At 35.2% G+C, this 10,543-nt stretch overlaps 1 protein-coding gene across 3 annotated transcripts in view; it reads right to left on the reverse strand.

Annotated features, from left to right (window-relative positions):
- LOC105384802 (lachesin) overlaps positions 1–8,411 on the reverse strand; it is a 62,124-nt gene extending 53,713 nt beyond the window's left edge. For all 3 annotated transcript variants that reach the window (XM_011555092.3, XM_038112179.2, XM_011555084.3), the window contains exon 1: positions 8,149–8,411. The gene's annotated coding sequence lies outside the window, so the exon portion shown is untranslated. The remainder of the gene's footprint in view (positions 1–8,148) is intronic.
- Positions 8,412–10,543: the final 2,132 nt, after the last annotated feature.

Genomic DNA, 10,543 nt, shown 5'->3' on the forward strand with positions numbered 1-10,543 from the left:
AACTAATATTTACAATATCAGCCAAACAACTGAGCTGTTTATCGGCTGGTAATACTCCCATTTATGTTACACTAAACAAGTACCTACTTAAGTTATAAATACATGCATATTATAGCAACTTATGTATAGTGATTGTGGATAGCGATATTGTATTCTTATGCAATTAATTATAACGGCAACGAAGCTTTATCCAGCTATACCTATACAGAGCTGCTGTATACAATAAAATCGCGTTGAAAATTCAACGGTCAAATACCTACTTTGTTTCGAGCTGTTACTCGCAATAATTAAAATTTTATACTTGCTTTTAAAGCGAAAGGGTTGTCACGGCGCCATTATTGTTTCTGCCAAATAAAAGCGACTGTTAAGTTTTCAGTTAAAAGGTGGATAATTCAATTTTGACAACTCAACACGGTCAAAATGAGATGTGTTATAAGTTTGAAACCGTACAATGCCTTCAAAGATCTTTGTGTAGATATATCACCTGTCCGATACCTATATTACAGGCTCTGCCTAGTTTGAGGTCAGAGGGCCATGTGTGAGATGTCCCCACATATTATTATTATGATCAAAAAGACAACTAATTAGGTACGATTACCCATGGTTGCGAGTCTTCGTAAATGTACCGTAACATTAAAAACAACATTTGACTTCATTAGCAGAGCTCCGTACGAGCGTTGTAAGCATTTTCTGAATAATTGCATTGCTTGCATAAATTTAGCTTTACACACGTAATTGCCTTAATTACTTAGTTTGATTAAATCATTTCTTTTGCGGTCTTTTTGAATATGTTGTTATAACAATAAGAAAGTTAATAATACATATATTATATTGTGATTTGATTATTGTACCCAAAATATACCAAATATTCCTAATAAAGGAGGAGATAATCAATCGATTTCAATTATAATCAATAATGCATTTGATCTATGCTATTAGTTAATTTTATTTATACGTACCACAAATGGCGGAAGGCTTAAAAATATAACATTCTTATATTTATAAATACGGTTGTAACTTTACCTAAAGATACTTCCGTTCTCGGATATATTTGCTTAGTACCGATCCCATAAGGAAAAGTAGCTTCAATTTATAGATATATATGAATAGAAATTCTTTGACTAATATCTTCTTTACCCTGCGTCTTTTTCCTCTTGGGAAATCTGACGGCGTTTCCACATAAAATTAACCAAACTGTTTCCTTTTGCTTTAACATGAATTGTGTATTGCTATTATAAGACACGAAGAGAGATATAATTGGAATTACATTCCATGGTTTGGTTTTTTGTTCAAATAGGTACGTTATTTAACTTTTGTGAATGAAGTAGGTTACATATCAGTTCTCATTGTACATATTTTATGGTGGTTTTATAGCTCCACCAATTTCTTCATAGTAGTATAATTATGTTGACTACCCTAAAATACTTGTAATTAATACGATATACCTACGATCCGACGACACGACGACACCCAGGATTCCCTTACATCCGACGGAAACCACAGGAAATTTATGAAGTGCCATGATATATGAATAATTATCCGTTGTGTTACAAGTAGCGTTAAGTACATTCATTTTCATAAGTAGCTATACATTTTCTTACGTTGTCAAATTCACACTCGTCTATTAGTTAATTCCTACGTTTAGACGGTTTTTATTAGAGGCATAATTCGGCTGGGCCATTTTAAAACATAGTAAGAACCATGAGACAAAATGTTCAGGAGAGCCAAAAAACGTTTTTGTCCCTTCATTTCAATGCCCTGGTAAAACTATGATACTTTTATTTTCTTTTACATTATTTATTGCTTAAACCAAAGTATCTTGTATAGCACCTAATTTCAATATTTTGTCACCCTTCACTTAGGGTAAATGCAATATTAATAGGCAATAACGTAATAATGTGTTCAAAGAAAGATACATGAGTACTTATGTGATGGTTCAAATAGTATTCAACGCTTTCAGTGCCGTTTGTAAAATGAACACATTAAATAAAAATGGAGTTAGCGTGACTCAGAAATAAAGTTTAATCATAACAAAAAATATTTGAAGACAGGCTAATGGCGGTCGTAAAGTAATCTAAAAGATTGTCTTTTGATAAAAGTCAAACACAAATATGATTTCATTCATTCATAATGATATTATCATGTAACTGGTTGCATCTTAAGAAGTAGATTACAATAATATACATATATAGTTTTTGGGTTCGAGATAAGCGAGACAGTGCGTTTAGGTACTTACCTTTTTGTGTTCTAATACCAATGGTTTTTAATCAGTTATCATAAATTCAACAATTTACCTAAAGAAAATGAAAATAAACATGTTTAAAATACAATAAAACATCAAAGAACATCGTATAACCAAGAAAAGCAATCTTTCGTGTGATAAAATTTTTACACAGCCATTTGTTTTCAAGCAGGCAAGGTTAATGTGCTCGCTTTGAAGATAGCAATTGGAAGTGCTGGTTGTTATATAATTTTCCGTACCTGCTAAGTACGTGAATGTTTTTGATATTTGCTTGCCGGTTTCAGAATTATTTACACGTAGGAATTTATAGGAGGAAAATACCCATTCGAAGTTATTCTGAAAAGTTTATATACTTTTATACATAATGAGCCAAACGCTTTTTGTTTTACATTTGGTACTTAAGCCATAGGTCACCAGCCGTATTTTTGAATTAGTACAATGCACTTTATTTACACACACCTAGAATCTAGATGTCCTCGTGACGATTTCCTTCACCGTAGAAGAAAGTATTTTTTTAACACAGCATTAATGTTTATTTTCACATAAAATCACAACCATAACATCCGGCCATTGGTTGCTAAGACTATTGACGCACAAATCGGATCCGACGATAGAAAGTGGCTTAAGGCAACCCCTATTATTGTGTTAATGCCGAGCCCCATGGCAACAAGGGCGAATCTGTAACGTAAACAACCTCTTAACCAAAATGTTATTCAAATCGAGTCCGCCGTTCTGATTGAGACATCCACGTTGAACTTTGCCATTAGATTATACACTCACGGGCAATGAAAAGGTTCCACTGAGAAAAACACCAAATTGCTCTTTAACGGAAAAGGCTAGCTTAATGATGCCTTCTGCAATATTGAAGTACATTTATCAGAGCATCAGGATACTAGCAACAAAAAAGGTAAGTAATATTTTGTACAAATTTTAAAATAAATGTTTGAAAAAAAATATTTTTTATTGTTTTTTTTTTAAATAAATGTTTGAAAAAATTTCGTGTCCGCATTTTGTGAGTGGAACTATATAATTGCCCGTGAGTGTATAATAATATTGGATAATACCTATAGTGTATTTATTAAACTTTGTTAAAATAATAAGTACCTAGTGTTTTTGTATAGTTTTGCAGTACTTATTGTAGTTGTATTTATTGACACGAAAACCACCTTGAGTGTAAAACTAATTAAAACTGTATATGGATCCTGAGACTAATGCTATAATATACATATATGTAAATCATTTTATATGTAGGTACTATTTCTAATGATCTAATGAGCAGGTTTAATGGCACGTTAATTTAAAAACCTAACTATGTTACACAATGTTTTGTAAATAAAAATAAATAAATTGAAATATTTGTTTAATACCGAAGCTTTAATCAGTTTTTTTTTTTCATTTTAATAGTTTGAACGCCAACTTGATTTAATAAACGAACGATTTTGTTGCTCTACTTAAGACAATGCTTTATCAAGGTTCATGGAAGCTAAGATTAACAGGACAGGGTTTCCGCTAAATTTGGTTGTCAATTCGTCCCTTCTTACCTTTGAAATCCGCTTTGTGAATATTCATCCAAGACGCTTAAATGGTTGTTATTAATGAAGTGACATATTTTTATATTAAATTGTCTAGAAAGATGCATTTTCAAACTTTCGGGTGCCATCAGTTTCTGAACCTAATTATCATATTTTATTATTAAAACATAGTTAAGATTCAATTTGCCAACTGCATCATGGTACTAGAGCGTGTTGATATCTGTAAGGTTACATGGGCTACAGCGTAAACGACTAAACGTATGCCTCATCGTAGTATTTTCTACTAATGTATTTGCACTCACGACTGTAATCACGACTGTAGTCAGAGGTGGCTCACAAGCGAGCCACCCACTTTTCGCAGCACATTTGTACTCACGTTATAGGTTGCGAACCATATACCCGTTTTGGAATAAGTACAATGCACTTAGGATACATATCAAGAATCTAGATGTGCAAGTTTTCTCACGATGTTTTCCATCACCGTAATAGCACGTGGTATTATTGTACTTAAACTCCTTAATTGACAATATAATTGAAAGAATTCATTGGTACAGGCCAGGATTCGAACCCACGACCTCTCGATTGAGAGAACGAGGCCTTATCCATTACGCCACCACCGCACTATTATATTATATTCTCTACTTTCGTAGCATAAGACTACGGCGACGGCGTAGCGCTACGCAACGTCGGACTATTTTGCTAGTATATCATGAGGCAACAGCGTAGCGCTACGCCAAACCGTAGAATGTTGCTACAGGATATCGATTAAAATCATTCGCAATAACAAAGATCTTAATCAGTCATAATTGCCAAACTGCACTATTTATGCTAGTTGCTATTTAAAAAAGAACTAGGTAGGTACTTAGTATGGTTTGAAACACCGCCAGTTATAGCAGAAAGGGGCGTGGAATGCCAAAAATGCATTAATCGATCGATAGCCATCATCTGGGGCCAATGACCTTTACGAATGCACTGCCAACATTCAGACACGATAAATGTGTGCTCTAGAAGCCTCTTACTGCTAACTGCGGCTAAGCCACAATGGTTGCTATGCATTTCCAAATGTTTTAAGGAGAGCTATTAGTTATTAAACTTTAGACAGTTCCGGAAAAAAAAAACTTGGTAAGCTAGGTTTATATGTTTAATATTATGTTTAAAGAGAGTATATTTAGAGAAATGTAACTTTTCTCCTCAGCTTATCGCACTTCTTACAGTATAAACTCTCGTATACCAAAGATATCTAGATGATTTTTAAGGAACTCAGTTATTTCAGTATACCGGTTAAGAATAGCAGAAACCATATTTCATTTACACGACTGTGTTAGTCTATCGTCGTCTTAACTCTCACAGTTTATAGTTCTCTCCTTTAAGTCAAGACCATAAAATGGATGAAATTGGTCTCTTTGAAAGTGCTGAATTAATGGTGCCAGTTTAATATATATATATACAGTACAGTATACAAAATATATTAGTTTATATATAAATGCTTGCATATTCTCAGGGAATGACCCAAAAACCGGTTAATAACGACATCTTCAACTATTGTTTTCTTTCCATTCGAATAGTAAGTAAATGTAGACCCCAAATGATGTTCTTTGAAGAAAGAGAAGGCACTTTAAGGTTTAGTAAAACTCGCTTAATATTGAAGATATTTCCTACTTACAGAAGATATTGTTTTTTAATGAGTAAATTCTTATGAAACTTCAATATATTGTACATAATCAGCAATTTACATATTTAAGCTCTGTACATCTAGTACAGGTTTGATAGTTTGTCCAAAACTATAAATATTTTGTTGTCTCGCATACAAAGTGGCGCCTCTAGCGGAAACTATGATGCACCTTTTGACAGATATCGAATGCAAATAACAGGAGAAAATGTGAACTTTTTTCCTTTTCGTAAATTGCAAAACCCGTACTAGATGCTCTGGACTCGATAGTATGCTCCATTTCAAAGTTGGCCTCATTAAAAGTTGTTCAGTACGCTTTCTCGCCGTCACACGCTATAGAGCATCTACGTATATTTTGAAAACTATCATGTTACAAAATATTACAACTGACTGCTCATTTATTCAAGGTACAGTCTACTTGGTAAATAATATGTGTCCACTTATGTACCTACCTTGTCAACACCAAACATCATAAACGGCCAAAGCAGTAAGTGACTGAATTTATACGTTGACGAGGTAAAAAGTACACGTTATTAAGTAGTCGACTGTACTACAATATTCCTCGAGTAGTCATCCATCTTGCGCAGACCACAAGCGGAAATGGCTGGCTGATGTTCGCGAGCAATAAATTAACTATTGGATAACCACAAGACACTTCAGTTGTAGGCTGAACTCACTTCTGTGAGGAAACTCGGTTGTTAATACCGCGGATCTTAAGACTTGAGAGCTTAAGACCTTCATTGCTGTGCTTTTTTATTCAATAGCTATATAATTTATATTTGTATACTTTCAAAAATCGTTCGATTGTTGTTGTATCTGTAAACAAGACTGAAGTCAATTTTTATTTTGATGTACATTATGTTCATTATTTAAATTTTAATAAGTACCTATGCTCATATAAATATATAATAATAATGTTCATTAAGATACATACTCAAATGAGAAACAGAGCTTTATTCAATAAGTCCGCCCGTTCCGTTTACTTATTCTTGTATAGATTTCCTTTAAAGGTGAAAAATATTTAGTATATTATTATTCTCTTGTATACTCGTAGCATTATAATAGGGACTGAGCCTATTTCCTTCTTCGAGGCTCTGTTATTGCAGTATTTTTTTAAATCGGCTGATATTCTTGACTTTTCTTCAAATGTTTTCTTTTTATGCGCTAAGCGTCCACGACTGTAACTTTAGGTCCTTTTTATTTTATCCCGGAAAGTTACCTCCTTTTTATTATATCCCGAGCCAGTGTGTTGAACGTTTCACTAAATAACCTAAGGTATAATACACTGTTGCTTTGTATTGTACGAGAATACTTGAAGAAAACTTCATTGATCCATTTGGCTACCATTCTGTACCCGAAGAACCTACTCCGAGTACCATTATATTTAATTAAAAGATCCGTTCTTGGTTTAGTACCTTAGTAATACGTTTTTTTTTACTGAAGATTGAATATTTTCCGTTATTTTATCGCAAAGTTGATCCCTTTAATCCATGTAGACGCCCGTGTTCCAAATACGATCCAAAATGGCTTGGCTAGGTGAAACCAGAGCTATAAAGGTTAAAGGTCATAAAATTTGCAGTACCTACCTTTTAAACTTTTTTATTTATCATCCATCATGAATCATAAATACATTTTCAGATCGTAAACCAAGTTACTGACCTAGATTGTTACTCACCAAACCCACCTTTTGTAAACGATTTTCATAGTCTATAATGACATGTAAGCGTATTGAAAAACTGCTGAAAAGCTTAAAATTGGTTCTACCTTTTTTGGCATAAGATTTTTTTGCCTAATCTCGTATTGCATAGTAACGTTTGGTCAAAGTCTCGTTACGCCGAAAATCGTATGGCATAAATCTCGTTTAGTAAAAAGTTATTTCGCATAACATTGTTTAGCCTAATAATGGTATGGCCAAATCTTGAATAGCCTAATAATGCTATGGCATAGGTTTATTAGGTTTATACAAAGTAATAATATTCGTTTGGCTTTAACTTTGACGGAGCGTCTCCCTACATAGCGCAAACTGGTGCCTTGTATTGTTTCCGCTGTTTGGAAAACGCTCCGCTCCGCTTCGCTGCGCTCCGCTTTGGTTTTGATGAACATGTGCACCTAACACGCTCCTCCTCGCTTTGCTCGTCGTCGCACCTATTTTTAGGTTTCGATCTCATGGGGTTTGTAATAATTATATTGGTCGTTAACTTTCGATTTTTTGATCATACAATATCGTGATTTTCGGGATGTAGGAGAAAAATACCACAATTTGTACATTTACTACATACTTAATATATTATTTATTAAGATAACATTAAGAGAAACAAGATTATACGTAGGTATAGACGAACATAAATTTGAGCAAACGAAACTTAGGTGTTTAAAGATTGTGCCTAAAGAGTTTTAGACGAAACGAGCCTTATGCCACATAAGTCTTGGCAAAGTGATGGTTCGGCCAAAAAAGTTTAGACCATACGAGTTATGCGAAATGAGTTTTGGTCAATAAAGATTATGCCAGATGAGCGGAACCCCTTAAAATTAAATAACACAACAGTAGTATAGTTATTACCAAAAAGTTGAGCAGTATGTAGCCGCTACCTCGTACTCGCCGCTAGTTAGCGCAAATTGAATTAAGCCGTCCGGCCGGACAATAACTCCACATTATACGGAATCGACCTGAACCAACTTCGGCCTTAAAAAAACAGCTAACTTACCGGAAACTATTTTTGTGATTGCAGTCCTGCAGCCACGACTTCTCACGAACGTGTTCAAAACTCACTTAGGCGCACGCAACACTAACCACACAGTAAAAAGGTGACGGTAGGGAAAAATCACAAGCACTTAAAATAGTCAGGTCTGGTCCACTGCATGTGCGCTCCACGCTGGGTTCACTTCACTACACTTTTCCACTGGTTCAGCTGAAACGGGGCGGGACGGGACGTGCGGCCGTGACGGCGCCGCAGTCTCAACTGGCCAGGGAGCCTCCACCGCGCCGGTCTGAAAACCCTGCCCCGCGCCCCCGCACCTCGCGCCACGGGCAAATAGAAATTAAGTATGCGCTGTAAGGATTGTACGTGAGAGAAAAAACGGATCTGGATGCCTCCAGGCTCCTGGGTATGTTAGTTTTTGAATATCGAAAGCCGTTTTTAATACCGCGAAACGATGGTGGCTTTGTGGCGAGGGTGGGGTGTGCGGGTATGCATATGAGCGGGATTTCTTTCCAGTCAATAAAACGGTCGGTGCGTAGCTCCGAGGTACGCTCTCTCTTGCGTAACATGAGTTCGCACCTGCCTCTGTAGCTTTGTAACTGAATTAGTCCTTTATAACCCGTGCTGGAAAATGTTGATGTTATAAGTTTGATATTCTGTACAGTGTACTGTGAATCTCAAGCACAAATAGACCGCATAGAATGCGGCATTTTATAGAATGGATAAGTCTGTCTGTCCGCTATCTAAATATTTTATAGGTAACGATTTTGAAAACTGATTAGTTTATGTTTCACGGCACGAAGAACAGTTCTCAGCTGAAAGAGATATTCTCGAGGTTCCTTTGAGAATCTTAACTAAAATAACCCACCGACCGACCCTGCGATGTCTGACTCACTAGACCAGCGACCTTGACAGCCGGTAGTGGCTGGATGAGGAAGGCCGAGGACAGATTATTGTGGCGCTCCATGGTAGAGACAATGGTTTGCTAGTTATGCATCCTTGCATTATGCATAAACGCAAGAATTACGTACGACTCGGGGGTCAATCTGAAGGAATTAAGACTTTTTGAACAATATAGGTACAGTCAGCTGCATAAGTAGCTATACACTTTTGAACCTTGTCAAACTCACTAACTGCCTATTCATTCATTCAAACACTGATGTTTTAATTCGTAGGTAGTTTGACAACGTACAAAAGTGTATAGCTACTTATGCAGCTTACTGTATCTACGCAAAAAACTTTGGTGGTCAGTTGGTCATGTTACTTTTTACCAAAGGTATAAAAAGTCGTAAAAAAATAGTTGTTTAGTAGTTGGTATTTAAACGAAAAAAATAAAATATACAGGGTGTTTCAAAAGCGGTAAGGGGGTGACTTAGGTGGTCAATCTGAACCTGAGTCCGCCCCTTTTAGCTTAGTACCTATACCATATTTGCAGCATCCTGTATATGGTAAAATATATTCTAAGTGTTGCTTTCATCGCGGGACTAATCAGTAATACCAAACAATTCGTTTCATTTAGTACGACTGGGTTCCCGTTCCATTCAGAGCGAGTAGAGCGACTGAATTTAACCCCAAATACAATGAGAGAATACGTTGTTTTTGATCATAAAAGTAAGTGCTTTACTATTGAATTAAAGTGATTGAAAATTTTGGACGAATTAATTTGTGTACACTAACTTGTTTCAATTTCTGCTGATTAAAATTTGAACGTGCTTTAACATTGTAATTTAAATCATAGATTAATTTAATTCAGCTACATTAACATCGAAGAATGGTTTGTTTATGTTGTTTGAAATACAAATAAATCGTTTCGTTATTTTGGGCCTTTTATTTTGGATGGGAGAGAATACCATCATAACTTTGTTACATAACGATATAACTAGTCAGTGAACAGCTTTACCGCTATTGAGGTCACGTTATTATTTTACTACTCAATTGAGTAATTATTTACTTGCCGTTAAAAAAACAGCTCTCATGTAGCACCAATTAATTAAGTTATAAGTATACTTACCTGCGTGCTTAAACGAAGTATATATTTAAGTATATATTTAAGGCACTGTGAGAGTGAGAAGTTTATATACAATGTGACCGAAAACTGACCAATCGATTACACACGTAGATACTTCTTCTTCTTCTATCGTGTAAATGCACTAAGCTAACTTCCTCCAGTTTATGCTTAGTACTTTCGGTTTGCAGCAGCCACGTAGATACTAAGAACATATTATTATATTATTTAAATGTTACAAACTTGTAAGTATGTACAAAATTGTACATACTTAATGTACAATTTAAAATTACCAGGGAAGGGGAGAACTAAACCTGTAAATAAAATGTGTATGGGAGTGTTTCCAATACACTAGTGTAAATGTTATATTACCATTTCTTAATACCACCACAGAAT

This window comes from Plutella xylostella, chromosome 13 (genome assembly GCF_932276165.1).
Source record: "Plutella xylostella chromosome 13, ilPluXylo3.1, whole genome shotgun sequence".
Lineage (NCBI taxonomy): Eukaryota > Metazoa > Arthropoda > Insecta > Lepidoptera > Plutellidae > Plutella > Plutella xylostella.